Raw genomic sequence first — 16,256 nt, 5'->3', positions numbered from 1 at the left:
ACAGACCACGATCCAGGCTCATTTTTGGACAAAATATCACATCGTCTGCATTTAATGGCTATGGTTACTGTTTGTTTTCTCCACCACGACAGACACTAGCATTAAAGACAAACGGGCTTTTTCTCTTCAGTTCTAGCATCAAAAATAGCCTCGTCTCTCTCTCTCTCTCTCTCTCTCACACACACACACACACACAGGGATTCCTCACTCCACAACACCACTGTCAATTTGACTTCAAAGCACAACAAACATTCAGCGTTCCCAGCACCATTTCCATATTTCCCCCGTGCCTGGCCGAATCAAACCCATTCCGAAGAAATTACGTCCTCTGATCTAAAGCCATCATCATTCCAGTGTTGCTTTCAGGCGTCAAAGGTCAGACCTCGCCTTCGGTCCGTAAACAGACACACACGCACAAGGCACCAGTGACTTACCAGTGAGCGCTAGTTAGCATTACTGCCACTTTACTGGGGGATATTATGGAGAAGAAGCGACACGCAGGGGACCCAGCGAGGGTGCGCAAAGAGGACGTGATCTACGAGATTATGGCGACGGTCGCACCTTCCATCGTCTCCTCTATAAAGTCCAGCCAGTCATGAAACGAGGATGTTAAAGCTGCGACCGCAAGCACAAGCATCCCAATGCACGGCTAGCTCGCAGACACTTTACATTAATGCGCCAATGACTGTGTTGTGATCGGCTGATGCCTTTTCCATCATGACATACGGATGATGTAGCTAGAGAATCGTAATCAAGCTCTGCAAGGAGAAATAAGATCTGAATCCTCATTAATGACATTCTTAGCTAAAAAAAAAAAAAAAAGAGATTGATGACGTGAAACTTCCATTTACTTTTCTTCCATTATCTCGTTGCTTGTTGACTAGCCAATGGTGTAATCAAATCACAAGCGGGCTTGTAATGCTACACCGCATCCCAAACTTCATTAAGAACCCGGAGGAGCGCAGGAATGACAATGGCGTTTGGCATTTACACACCCCTGTGATTCATCTCCATCGTATCACGCCGCGATAAAACAGAAGTCCTAAGAAAAGGTCAGTATCTCTAGACGGCCGCGTGCGCGCCTGCGACGCTACGGTTGGATTTATGGAGACTGTAAACCCACCGTGCACGCGTGTCGACGCCTCTGCTGCCACACACGTGCAGCAAATACACACCCTACCACTCTACCTTCCCTCACTTACTGCAATGCGCCAGCAGTGGTTAGCGATCGGAGATAAAAGACAACGAATAGTAAGAGGTAAAGCGGGAGAGCGCAAGCGCTCACTGTTTTCCCCTCTCCTTCCTCTCCATTGATTCCACAGATACATTTTTTTAATCCACGCTCATCAATAGAGCCAGCGGTCTGACAAATGCATTTTTCAAACACTTGGCAGTCGATAGTCATTTAGCGTGGATCTGTGTCCCCCGAGTAAAGGCTTTCGATCAAGCCAGTTGATGAATTCAAATTAATCACACGCAGAAATGAAGCCGAGCACTTGCGCCGGCGCGTCCGCCCGCCCGCCCGCCGCACTGTACCGGCGGCCACGTTGCAAAAACAATATACGCCGCCGTCCTCTTTCAACGGGAGATTAATTAGAGCCGCGTGGGTAGCGGAGCAGCTAAAGCTAGCCGGCATAGCTTAAAAGCATCAGCCAGTTGATGGTCTATTATAGACACGCGGTCCTCTGCTGTGTTAACGGAGAGACGATGCAAGTGGCGGGTGATGGAGAGTTAATAGGCTACAGGGGAGCTCTCAACGAGAGATAGAAAGTTGGTCCAAAATGTCCTGTACGCGTTTAAATGGGATTTATAGGGATCTATCCATGCCAAACTATAGATGCACATTATTCGCCAACATTACCAAAATGTACAGATCTGCCAAGTAGTTGCCATCCTCATTGAAGGTCCCAATAGCAAAACCACCGCTATTAAACGTCCTCACCGTGAGACAATTACAACCCATGGAGAGCTAATTACAGCCAAAGTCAAGCTTTGTGCTCGTTCTAATGATGCAGCAGAGCCTACCTCTGGGGGTGCGGGGACTCTTCCAGCAAGTTAATTATGCCATTATTAGATCATTCCAGACTGAGCAAGGAGGCCTAAGCTCATCTTGACCTCCAGGACTTAAGAGTGTGGAGAAGGGATCCAAGTAAGACCCGTCACTCCCTCTCGACATTCTCACCTGCAAACAGCGAAGAGGGCGAATAATGAGATTTTGGCCACTCTGGTAATCTCTCCTCGCGCTCACCCAAATAATTTGGCTGCCTGCAGATGACAACAGAAGGTTTTCTTGATAGCGGCTGTGCATATGAATGAAGTGGACATCGAGGAGGTTTTGCGGGAAGCACAAATGTGGTTTGGCGGCTCATTTAAGACAAGGCGGTAGAGTACTATGCAATAGAAAGGATTGGCCAAGAGTCTTGATCGAACTGTAAAAATGGCTTGCCGAGTGCTTCCCAAGCTAAGATGCTGTCATCATGACCAACCCCAAACCCAAGATGCTCCATCAGAAATCCACTTGCCAAAAGAACCGCAGCGCATCCATGTCTGCGCTCCCAGTGAGTAATGTCACTCAAAGACTATAATGGAGCTCTCTAATGAACTCCCAATGCCATGCAAGCACTTTTACACTGCATTATTGCTTCTTCACCTTTAACCTCCCAGTGGAGAGGAGCGGAGAGCACTTCTGTCTGCAGAGATACGAGTCATTATATATGCGTTTTGGACTGGGAAGGAGGGATTCTAATGCATAGTAGAGTGCGCCAATGGCCTGGATGTGGTCCCAGCGATTCAAAGGGGGGGGCTTAGTGGCCTCGATACTGTTTCGAGGACTGACATTACTAGTTGTGTCACGTTGTAGCGTAGTGAGTTTACAGGAAAGCAGCACGACAAGCGCCCGCAGCATTGGCGCAGCAGGGAAAAGAGGAAAAGAAATGCCAAAGACGAGAGAAACATGTCAGAACAGGCCCTCCTCACTCCTTTTCACTCTTCCTGCTGCTTTCTCTCTCTTCGACTACCTCTGGAGAGCCCTCCAACTTTCTCACAAAAGCTCTCTTTGACACATTTTCTCACCCAACTCCAAGAAATCTGATCATTTTCAGATAGTCATCTGCCCGCTGCCGTGCGGTGGCCAACAGAAGGACATGGGTGAGGAACAAGAGGCGGAGGAGTTCAACTAATTGCCTCACGAGGAAATTTTGGCGTCTCCTTCATTATAAAGTAGCTTCTAAGTGTTATTGATCTTCGTCTCAGAGTCGTGTGGTATGAGAGAGCCCAACTGCTCCGAGGCCATGCATTATTCAGGGGTTCTGACAAGCACGCCTCGCCAGGGCCTGCCAATCCCTCTCAGTTGGCCTGGGAGTAGCTGCAACTCCCCAGCCGCCGCAAACCGACCTCAAGCCCGCAAACGCGTCACGGAGCTTCGACTTCTCGGCGATGAGTTTCAGGTTGGCGTTTTCCGCTCACGCCACTAAAGGGTTAATGCCTAACCAAATGACGGCTACTTCTGCCTACGCCAATTCCCAACCACTCAATTATGGATGTCAACCTTTCCTTCCAAAGACAATGGCAGAACAGGAAAATGGACATGTTTATATTTTCACCACCCAAATTTTCTTTTAGTATTGTTGCGACTACCAATAGAGGTAAAAAAGTTCAAGGAAAGACAAGTCAGGGCGCGAGGGTGGACCAAAGTATCGATAAACTCCAACTTTCTATCATCTTGGTGTAATTAATAATCCATTCCGCTTTCCCCTCCTGCCACTAGCAACACCTGCGGGCATCCAATTTGGGTTGCATCGCACATTAGGTCCAATTTCAAGTCTGATAATGTTCTTGCTTGGAAACAACTTTCGAGGACACGATTGGGTCGTTTGTTCCCAGAAAGTGCGACTAGACTGTGGATCGAGTCGTGGATTTTGTGGCCGTCACAAGAGTAATTTCAACATTGGGAAACAGATTGCAGTCTTCTCGTCTTGTGTGATTGCCCTGCAGCGCTTTCAAATGCAGCCTGAAGGAGCTGATAGACTGCAAACAGATGCAGCACTAGAAAAATGTCAGCTGAAGCAAAGGCAACAATAACGACCATATTGCCCTCATCAAACTGAATCCAATCAGGGCAAAATGGTTGATTTATGGAAAAATATGAACTTGCGAGATAATACCAGACTGCAGACAGAGAGAGAGAGAGCGCGCAGCTTTGAAGTCTGGATCGCTCTACATTAGTCCCTGAAGGCCACACGACCAAGAGATGTTCACAAGAAAAGCACATCTCTTTCGCAAAACCATTCATCATTGTTTCGCCCTCCCGACAGAACGAGCTCGGGCTCATATAATGTATCTTTGTTTTCACTGACTGCAATTACCCACGAGATCAATGGGTGTTATCAATACCTTGCAGCAATTAACATTTAATATCCTTCCACAGCCACTTACTCCATTAATGGCTGATTGATTATGGGAAAGCCTGGCGCCGCGCAACTGGGAATGGCGTGGATCCATTTGGCCTGTCAGTCAAATTGAGGGTCAAGATGCACCGCTGCAGACCCTTTGCCTCCCTATTACACCACATTATACGAGGCGACCTCCAGCAGACAGAAAAACTATCAGGAAATCCAGGAATTTCTTTCATTTGCCGTCCGTCCACCACTATTACTCATCGACACTGTTCCTCTCGCTTCCCATGTTTTGCCTGCATTTGGCCCTCATATCAAGCAACACCCTCCCCTCCACCGCAGCACTTCATAATCTAATCAGCTGTGATGTATTTTCAGCGCGAGGAGGTACTGCTTTCCATTTGAATCAAATTCAGCCCTTTCAGAGGAGCCCGTAATGCAATCGTTCTGCACAAGATTCAGGCCCAATTTAAGCCCCATAGACAGCGGATGGCTGATAAACAGTCCTCTCCAATGCACCACTCTCTCTATCCTGTGGCCCTACTTTGTGGCGGGGCGTCATATACAAGAGCACGTCGGGAGCCATTTCGTCAGGAACCCCGAAAGCAAAGTCTAAGGCTTTGTCCACAGATACGGAAAATGTCTGTCCACGTCGATGGAAATGAAAAAGTCAGTGATCTTAAATTGACCGGAAGCCCAAAAACATTTTGAAAAATACAGGTGCTATTGTAGGCAACCTTTGCTAGGTTGGGAGTGGTGCTGAAGAAGTTGGGAACTTGACCAGTCAGGCTTACTCTGAGAGTATCTGCTGTGTGGACAGGACCAGAGACGGCTTCTCCATTTTCAAGCAGTGGGGTTGGAATGGACAAAGGGTGCAGCAAGGTGTGCAAGCAGATTGGGAAGGTTTCGCTTAATAAACACTTTGTTTTCTGCTGACGATTGGAGGGCCAGAGCGGGGGATACACGGAGAGATCGATAAACTGATTTGTTCCGGGCCTCTCTGTGTTTCATCAGACCCGCGCTTCTCCCTAGGGGAGAGGATGCGGTGACTGAGAAGAGAAAGAAGAGGACGGTGATTGGAAGCAAGGAAACAGACAAGTGAAATCAAGGGAGTTAAGGGTAGAAAAACAGCAGGAGATGAGGAATTAGGTGACGATGATTATGACGATGGGTGGAGGGACGTTGGAGAAAATGGCTACCATTGTATGAGAGAAAAAGCAAGTCAAAAACAGAAGCGAAAAGCAGAAAAGGAGAAGATTTAGAAGGTCAAGTATCAAGGCAACCGACAGCCGAGATGGAGGAGGGAAGCCAGCAAAGCCTTTCAAACTCCACTGGCTCAGTGGCTCAAAAGACAGTTTCCTCCTCTTTCTTCTCCTCAGAGACAAATATACATGAACCTGACCTGCAAGGCATGTTGTCTTAACGACGAAGAAAAAGTAGCTTCCACTCCCTCATGATCCATCTCAGGGCAAGTTGATTCAAAGCAAAGCACTGATAAGAGAGGTGCGGTAATAGCGCAGCAATTTTGTGCCTTCTCTACAAAAGCAAAATAGGCTCCATAATGGCAACAAGCAATTGTGCCTGCAAAGATTTCCACAGCCATTACGACATTGTTCACCTTTGTGGGATCTGATGTCAGTCAAAAAAAAAAAAAAAAAAAAGTACAGCACTGCAAAGAACAGTCTGTGCTCGAGATGTACTATTGCTTTCCAATGCAACCAATTTGACCAGCAATTAGGCCGCAAATTCAAATTACGCTGGCTTTAAAGGCAGTGGACTGCCAGTATATGGTCACGATCTAATCAGCGTGTGATCATGACTTTTTGTTTTTGTATTTGGCAGGTACAGTCCAGATAGCAGCAAAAGGTGAACTGCTGATTGAAGGTGTCGTGGAACATGTAGAGTACGCTATGAGGTGGTTTTTCGCTGCACCTTCCCTGGATTGAATTTTAAATGAGTCCAAAAGGGCGTAATAGAAGGCCGCGGTGATTCCAGTTGACCTATACCCATGAACTGCAAGCTTTCATGAAAGTCCATATGCTTGGATAGCTCATAAATGAAACGGGGAACTGAAATTGACTACATTAAGATGACTCAATAGCCGTTCGTGTTCAACCGATCCAGTCACCACCCTCTGCTACCGTGCAAAATTGGCCCTACCCGGGCACGAGAGATACTTCCACCTTCGCGCAGCAAAGAAAATGAAGATGATAATTGTTTAAAAAAAAAAACACAAAAAAAACATTGCCGTTATAAATGAAAAATACGGCCAGTAGTCTGCAGATAATAAGCAACATAAAAATGGCAAGTGGTGTAAAGCTATAGCGTTTCCACACACTTGCTTTAGGTTTCTATTCATGCAGAAAAAAATACCCATGGACGCCGTGTATTAACCAATCAAATTTGCCCCCTGGCAGGTGTATTTTGATGCAGCGGAGCAGCGTAATATCAACCGCGTCTTACCAAGTGACTGCCGGGGCGCCAAGGTCAGGGATGAGCGCTACGAGAAGGCTAAAAGTCGCCGGTGGCTACGTAATGAGCAGTACACCCACGAAGACTATCCCTTGTCATGCCGTCCAAGTTCATCCCGAAGTTCATCACGCAGAAGTTATGTCAGAGCGACTCAGTGTTGTATTTTCTCCTGGTACAGTACATGAAGGACAGAAATTCAGCTCACTTCACTAATAATTTGCCAAGTTCTATGTGCTGCAGCTGCTCTAAAAAGACTACAAAAACAATAAATCTCTACAAAGCCAACGTGTTGGCAATTTACTCAGTGCATCAGCTTGTCAATAACATTACCGGTTATGACAGGCCAGTGCTTGACAAATCAGTAAAGGGGTTTATAAGGTTATAGCTGCAACAATTAACACTGTCTGAAGACTATTTTCAAGATTCCTTCCTGGAATTTGGATTTTTTGTTTTTTGACACTCTCACAATTGCATCTTTCTAGAATCATCCTACAAGGCATTAAAGAAAAGCAACTGGCTTCAATTACAGTCACAATAGGGGACAGAGAAATACATCAGTCTACTATGATCACAATGTCTATGAGATAAGCATTGTATCCAACACAATCTTCTTCTGAAAAACGGGGAACGGAGGCCCTAATCTTGTCAAATGCACAGCACAAATATCACAAGGGCTGATCTTCGATGCGGGAGATGGATTATAATCCAATAGAGACTCCGCATCTGGCTGTCATCCTGTGGAATCAAGTGTGGCATGACCAAAGATGACAAATGAAAGAACAGTAATAGTGGATGTGGATGACTTATGCTACACATTTGCTTCTCTCTCTTTGCCTTTCTTTCTTTGATTTGAGGAACGCTGGAGAGGCTACCGAGCGGATCTGGAAAAAGATGTGAGAATGTTATTTGGCAGGATGCAAATGAGGCTATTTGAACTCTTTAAAGTCAGGTGTGCAGGAACACGGCATGCTGTCTGGGTGGATGTGGGTGTGAAGATGTTTTCTTCTCTGGAGCGGTTAGACAAACACCGGAAAAAAGCCCATTTTGTGCCAGGCTTGATGGAGGCGAGCGCAAGACTGCAGACAAACACAGGCGAGGGCCGTATACAGAGCACCTCGCCGGTGAATCAATGGCTTTGGTTACAAAGCGGGCGTTTTGATTGCATTCCACTCTTTAAAGGTGTGTTGCATTATTTATTGCTGCCTGTAGAGGCCATTCATTACTTACCTTTCAATAGCCGATGCAGATTGTCGGATTTTTATCTTGTTTGAGCACAAATGTATTCAATAGGCACGGCTCAGTGAGCTTGAAGTTGTTTGCTGGTTGAGAATTCAGTTAAAGCCCACTTTGGTCCAAATTTTAGATTCTGGTGCCTTGTTCGCATATCTTTGGCAATCCGTGGTATGTCGATTTAAGTTTATAGGTGCATCTAAAATCCTTGAACAAACTTTGTCGGGACGTGTGCTTTGGCAATCACGTCATTAAGGAGACTACCGCCATCTACGAGACTGGAGCGGAAGAGTGTCCGCCTCAATTGTAAAGGCACTGCTCGAAAGAGTTCAATTCCCTTTGCTCCTAAACTCTGGCGAACCGATGACATGTATCTTTATTGAACTGCCGCGTCCGTCATTTCGACATGAGAACGGCGAAGGGCGCTCTGGAGAGCGTGGTCCTCCAGAGGAAGCGGATGCTGCGGGATTTTTGCTCCCGGAGAAGCGAGCGCTTTGAAGATCGCTGAAATCCCATGGTCACAGTCTGGCCAACTTTGAACACTTCAAGCAAAGGGGGAGGAAAAAAAAAAAGTTCCAAGCTTTCAAAATTCTGTCTGAACTGGCGTTTGAGTTTGTCTCTGATGTGTCAGCAGTGTGCGGGTTCAGCATTCACTTGGTCTTCACCCATGACAAAGTACTCTAATGAGCGAGTGCTTCCTGAGACATATCCGTTCTCTCTGCCGCTTAGCCTGCGCAGAGTAACCAGGCGGCAGCTAACATAGGGCCACAATGGAATCAACCAAGTTACATCGGGTCAGGAAAAGTACAGAACAAATAAAGGGAAATTGGAATTGGAGGATTTTGCATTATTATGCTGATTTCGAAAATGGGCAGAAAGAAGACAAACAGCAGCTCGCAGCAGGTGCACACAAATCATAACCAACATGCACTAAACCCGCCGTTCTCCCTTCAATGCACACGCCGAGAAGCAAACAGGAGATGGAAGACCTGTTTGTGAAATTGGGTTTTCAAGCTTTGAGGGCCTGTCAAGTAAGTTATGGGTCAAGTCAAGGAATTTGACTTTGGAAGGGGGGGAAAAAAATGCGCTCAGCGTTAAGAGTACATTACTCTGCCGATACCGGGCGAGCCCGACACGGAAAGAAGAGTTAATTCCTCCCAAGTGAGAAAAAACACATTAGCTGAGACCTATCCATCTTCTCCACGCTGACACCTCCATTTGAATTGATTATTTTTTTTAAAAGACGAAGCGAGCCAATGGGCCTGTGGCTGTGTGTGCCAGTTAATGTCTTGCGCTGTGGGGGAGAGAGGGAAAAAAAATAGAATTCATTTGGATACTTTCCATTTCAAAAGGGGCCCAATAGTCTGCTGCTCTAATGACAAATTAAGTAACACTTTCTGGGGATTCATCGCAGAGTAGATCCAAAAAGCCAATGCAAAGGGTTGTGGTTTGTTGCGAATGGGAAAAGTGATTTGAGGGTCGTTTGTCATCAATCTGTCCGAAGCCCATACTTGAAACATGGGCTGCATTAACACAAACCCTCGACGTCTCATCAAACAGCTCTCCAACATCTTTGGGGCACCATTTCTATTTTAACTGGGGAAAATTACACAACTCTTCGACGTGACTGAATGCCACACCTGGGAGCTTTTTGTCACAAAGTTTAGGGGCTGCCGTTCATCTCCCAAGAGCCGGCCCGAGGGTGGAAGTGCAGCAACAAAAGCAAAACAGAAAACAACGTTTCAGGAATCATGACATTTCAACAGCATTTGGGAAACGCTCAGAGGAAGGAGGGACCAGAAACCCAGCGCCCTTTTTTTGACTTATTCGATCTAATTCAAGCCTCCGTGAGGGTTCTACTGTGACCAACCCTAACCCTCTTTCACAACCGAAGCCTTTACCGTAACAAATGACGAGAGTGCGCGGCCATTACAGCGCTCGGAGGGATTTTAATTTGCAACAGTTAAAACATTTAGCATCGTCCAGCGCGCGCCCCCCCCAACTTAATGTTGTGTTTTCTCAAATGTCAGCGTTGGTCCTAAGGGCCTGCATAATGAGAAAGAATAGAGAGGCGACCGGCTGACTTTAATCAAATGAGCCCCGTGTGTTTGAAGCTCCCCGACGAGACCCGCTTGGTGCCAGCCATGCCAATATTATGCCCCATTAAGAAACAATGCCCACTGCGCACACACACGCACACTGATTAGCGCCAATCAAGAGAGAATTAACAGTGCTGGGGGGCACTGTAGGAGTATTATTACAACAACAACAACAACAAAAAATAAAAAAAACCATTCATTAAGCAAGCTTGATGAAAAACAAGCCAAGTGGTGCTTTTATGGACAAGCATCACAACTGATTGTGTCAAATAAGTGGATTTCTTCCCCTGGAGCCAGTGAAGTTGTCAATTAAGTCCCAGCAAACTCAAAAGCAACACGAAATGCTAACTATAGAAACACATATTCCATTTCTTTTCTGCTGAGTCACACTCAAAACAACATCCGTTGCAGTGATTACAAGAGCTCTGTTGCTCACCAGCCTTTGGATGTACGTAACCTTCAGCAAAGTGAGTGCGACGTAATTGCCAATACATATTAATGAAGCGCCGTTGAACGGATGCCCTTGGAACTTTAGGTGGGGCCGCGCCAACAGAACGCAGCGACAGCAGCGAGGCGCTGGTGCGCGTTTGCAAAGGGGACGCTGGAAAGTAACAGCTGTGATCAATCAAGCTAAGTGTGTGCGGGACGCGCGAGTCCAAGCGAGTGACCGTGACTATGACACCCGCACGGAAGAGCCATCAGCGCCTCTTTATAGTTTGTGGAAGCAACTCCAAATGGCTGATCAATGATGTAAAACGCATTGATGATGTTTGCAATCACTCTCGCGTGCACATAACCGCTGAATTTGCCCGCTATTAAAAACTCTGCTTCGGCGGGAAAACGGCCCAGCGCGTTCATCAAGGGCAGAGCGCGTCGAGCGGCAAGGGAATTACGAGCCCCGCGGCGCTGGCACGTTGACGCCGCCACTTGCGGTTTGACCAATCAACCGATCGCGCACCGTGAAGCCCCGATTTTAACCGTCGTGGTCGAAAAGCAGCCGGCTGAAGCTTGTGGGCATTCCTGCGCATTGACACACAGCAGCCGCTATATTATTCTCACGCAAAAAAGAGTAAACGGGAAAGAAATAGGAGTGTGTGTGTGTGTGTGGATCTTGACTCCCACACACGCATTTCCATGACAGAGACTCTCCATGCTTTGCGCTCTCATCCACAGGTACATATGAATTTAGAAATACAATTAGGTATTGTTGTAAAACACAACATAATTCTCTATACTGCATATTCTTTATTGGTACAGCTTGGTGTTGGCCGGCTGGATCGCTCTTCACACAGTATTTTTTGTCGTTGCTCATGTTCATGTAATACGTCACGGCATTTCCGATGGGCCGTTACGTCTGTGATGATGCGATGCCGTTAACGGAAACTTGCCAGCGATTGGTGACTCGTGAAAACTACAGTAGTCGGCTAACCCCGCGCACCGCACAACAGTTCAGTCGGGTTCGGCCGAATCGCTCGGTGTGCGGCGGGCCTCGCGCTGTGACCGCATCTTAATCAACAAAGAATTTCATATTATTTCCTGATCACAAAAATGGTTTGGAGAATGACAGAATGAGGAGGTTTTCAAAAAAAATGTTTTTTGAAGTCGCACCGAGTTCCAGGCGGTACTTGATTGGGTGACTTGGGATGAAATGGAAAGCTGTCCCGCCGGGTGCTTATCTCGGACCAGAGCTTACAGTCATACAGTCAACCCCCGCCCCTGCCAGCAAACTTCCTAACCCTGGCTGACATCCGGACACTGGCGGCTGGTACTTCCAATCGGGCTTTGAAGCGCAATGTTCGGAAAAGATGGTTCCCAAAAGTTACCCAAGAAGGCATGTTCTCTCAAAACTTCTATGGACGTTCGCGGTAGCTAATTATAGAAAAGAGCAATTCAAGAACAAAACCTTGATGACTAATGTCCAAGAGTCACTGGATTTGTGTGCAATTACCGCTTTCTTTGCTGCAGACAGACAACATAAGTGCTCCCTCAGCCTACTCTCCTGTGGGTAACAAACCAAAGCCACTTACTGACGGAAAACACAAAAGAAAAGTTCTAATCCTGGGAGGACAGAAAAGGAAAGGTGGATAAAAAAAAGAGCAGAAAATGCGTGGCGTGCAAGGCTGCGGACCACCGCGTCCTGCCGAGGATTACAGATGGCCCTCAGAACTAAATCAAAACTACGCCGACTGCCAGGGAATGGGGCTGGCCGCCACGCCGATGGGAGTAATGGGTGGGGGGTGGGGTGGGCGGGTGCTGCGGCAATACAGTCAAAATGGCTTTCAAATGAGTTTTTTAAAATATCTAAAAATAAATTGCGTTTGAAAAAGCCCAACAGACGAGCCCATATGCCAGCTGGATGGGGGCCAAGTGAGAAGTTGCCCCTCCATTTCTCATCATCTCCGCCTCCGCTGTAGCTTGGCATCATTTATTGCCCTGTGTCTCATTCCCTGTCGTGCTTTCACACCGGCACACACACACACACACACACACACACTGGTATAAACAAAGGGCTCTGATTTGGTCATCAATATACAAGCCGTGGATAAGGAAATGAATAAAACAACACCCTCTGAAGTCGCATAGCTGGAAATCACAATGTGTTGTGTATGACATTACAGTCATAACAACCAAAATAGTGATTAGCACGATTATAGTGTTGCGGCGTCGATATCAGCAGAAAAAAAGGATTTTTCTATTGGAATTCATATTCATTGCATTAAGTCGATACATTATTACATACAGCATAGGTGTCAAACTCAAAGCCCAGGCCCCAGATGCGGCCCGCCACATCATTTTATGTGGCCCACGAAAGCAAATCATGCTCGTCAACTTCCGTGATTTTTTGCTAAAATCTGTACCCAAATTCCAAATTGTCATCATAATAAACAATAATGTTGAGATGGCATTTTTCTGTTACCAAACCCTTCTTCTACAGTAACAAACAATACTTGAACAAACTATTATGCTTGTCTTCTGATTTCAAAACTAGTGGACATGTTAGGCTTCAAAACAAACTACACAATATGGTGAAAATTCTGAAACTGAAGTGTAATTATTCGCCACTGTTTCACGCTCCGTTGAAGAATGACAAAATACTTCTCGTCAAAAACATTTGCGTGTTCCGAAAGGGGCAGTTAGCTCATAGCGACAGGGTGGACAGCAATTTCAGGGACACATTTGCATGTTGACGCTCACATGGGGGGGGGGGGAAGAGGCGAAAAAATAAAGGCGGTTGCATTAGCAGGCCAAATATAGCACTGTTCTTCCCAAACTTGTGAGTGAATAAAGTTTCAAACACTTTTATCCACTTAGACACGTCACGTCAGCATCGCTGATCTGCCTCTGTGACTTGAGGGGACTTCAAATTAGGGGGGTGGAGGGGTGGGATACATGGAATAATTTTTGTATTTATTTTTGGTCTGTCTTGGATGATGATGATGATGATGAGGAGGCTGCTGATGGCGGAGAATCCGAGCAGTTTATGAGGCACTTTATGCGCCATCTTAATGTGCTCCACTTCAATGCACCTCCCCGGGAAAATAGCCTATTAAAGTTGATCACGAAAGCATGTCTGCCATCAAAATGGTCGGGTTTTTTTTTTTGGGTCGTGGTATTTGCCTGAGAGGGATGTTCCCCTTCTCATTTAAATGACAACCCAACACGTATGCAAATAGACAAAAAAAAATGGAGAGGATTATTATTATTATTGTTTTTTTATTTATTTATTTTTTTTAAACATGCGTTTTGCTTTATCTGGCTGCGGGAGACAAATCTTGCAATCACAAAAAGGGGGCGGGATTTAGGGCACAAGACCTCGCTCTCCATCCTTTTGACAGCCCAGATGTCCAGACACTAAACAGCTCCAGTGCATTTAATCCTGAGCTTCCTCCTGGAGATTAATTTCAAACTCGCAATAGCAGGAAGGCAGATGCCTTGGCACGGACAGAAAGCAAATTCGAAACGACAGCGCTCAACGTCGTACTTTTATAAAAAAAAAAAAAAAAAAAAAAAAAAAAGTCAAAATGTGGACTATAGAAGGAATGCACACGATTGCTCCAAATCCCCTCGGCACCATTTGGCACAACTAATAACGCTAAAGAGTAAGAAGATGAGATGCAAAGAGACAGATGCGTCCAACAGGGCTCGCTAGCCTCGCAGTGAAATTAGCCGGTTTGCTTTATTCAAGAGTTGTTGTTGGCGTGTCGCTGGCGCGCTACAAAGGCATCGCTGGAACACTGCGAAGATGAGAGACTGACATGCTGTTCACTAGTGGCCCTTTATTAAACCCAACAGCTGGGGGGAGAGCTCAGTGCCGGGACAGCCCCCCCCCCCCCCCCCCCCCGACGAAGACAAATGGGAAAAGGTCACGCATCTGGCGCATGATCACACGACGACATGAAAGCAGACAAACGCGCTTGTCAATTCTGCGGGTACACATGTTGGCAGATGTAAGGATATGCAGCGGTGGTGACAAAAGGTACAAAACGGAGACTCCAACTCAGACATCATTAAGAGTGGCAGAATCCATTAAGGCCTGTTTTTGATGTCTCAAAGTCTTCCTGATAAATTCATTTGAGGACAAAGAAAATCAGGTTGCCCCCCCGGGACCACATGACTAGCCCACAGGTCTGTTCTGAAAGTAGCTCACCAGTGATGGCACATTGTGATTTCCTCAGAATGTTAAACAATTCCTACCAAACTTGTATATTGGGGGGGAAAAAATATTTTGTTTGTTGTTATAATTTCTTGAGATGTCGTATTTATTTATTTTTTTGTTATTGGCTACACGCTATAAACATCAAAATGATTACAAATATATATATTTTACTGTGTTTGTGGTGAATCTATTGAATGCGTTTGACTTTTCGAATTGAGCTACTGAAATAAAGTTTTCCGCAATAGTCCTATTTATTTGTGTCAGGGGCCAAAATGGAGGAACCAAACTTCTAAGAGTATTCAGCTAGAAAAGGTTTGGGAAGCCTTCCTAAATTCTATCTGGAAAAATACTGTACATGGCCGACTAGTTGCTGAGTGAATAAATCCCTCACTACGCATGACGTTGCTATGAAGAAATCCCAAGGTGGCGATTCATCGAACGCCGCCCGAGGCCTTGTCATAACATCGTCACTGCATCCGATCAACTCGGGGGGGGCCGCTAATAAAAAATGCCGGCTCAATTACTTGGTGTACACGCACACGCACGCAAATTATCAGCCTGTTTGGATGACTGTTATAAATAAGCAGGGATTCACAGCAGGTGCATTCATTACGCAAAACCGATTAAAGCGGCCGAGCCCTCGGGCGTCCGGGGGCCTAATGATCCCGCGCTGCCTTTTGTTATTCATGTCGGCCACCGAGCCCCAAGCGTGTGCTTGCGCCCGACGAGGCTTCATTAATACCGCAAGAGCCCGCCTCTACCTGCACCGCAGATGGGCGGAGTCATTACTCAGCATTATGATGTCCACTTGTGTGTGACAAGATGATTCATGTCGCATTGGGCACTGAATTGCCCCGTTCCCTCGCTCCACTCCGCCCGATTACCGCACCCCGCTTTAAAGATGTTCAATGTACATATTTGCATAATGAAGGAAAACAGATGAACGTAGGGGCTGGGAACAAAGATAATAGAAAAAAGTTACACATTTGTTTTACCGAGCTGGATATTTTTAAGTGTCTTAAAACTTCTATTCAAATTTGCATGACACAATTTGCCTAACTGTTTTATGTAAACATGTACTTTCCATTTATTAAAAAAGCGTGACGCCACCTCATCTTTAAGCAGCGAGTAGTTTTTCTCTCTTTATGTTTTATTGAATTTTACTATACAGCTGTTAACTTCTCTCTATACTTCTGTGATGTCACTTAAACCATCGCTTTTACAGTTAAAAAAATATAAATATGAGGGCAAAGATTTGAGTGACTAACATTAGAAAGTCTACACACCCCTGTTCAAATGCCATGTTTTTGGAATGCAAAAAAAAAAAACAGACCAAGATAAAGGTATAAAGGTAGGACCATAGATCGACTGGGAAATTGAGAACTTCGCTCCTTCTTCACCACA

The sequence above is a fragment of the Phyllopteryx taeniolatus genome, chromosome 22 (genome assembly GCF_024500385.1).
Source record: "Phyllopteryx taeniolatus isolate TA_2022b chromosome 22, UOR_Ptae_1.2, whole genome shotgun sequence".
NCBI classification, from domain to species: Eukaryota; Metazoa; Chordata; class Actinopteri; order Syngnathiformes; family Syngnathidae; genus Phyllopteryx; species Phyllopteryx taeniolatus.
This window is presented reverse-complemented; position numbering follows the sequence as displayed.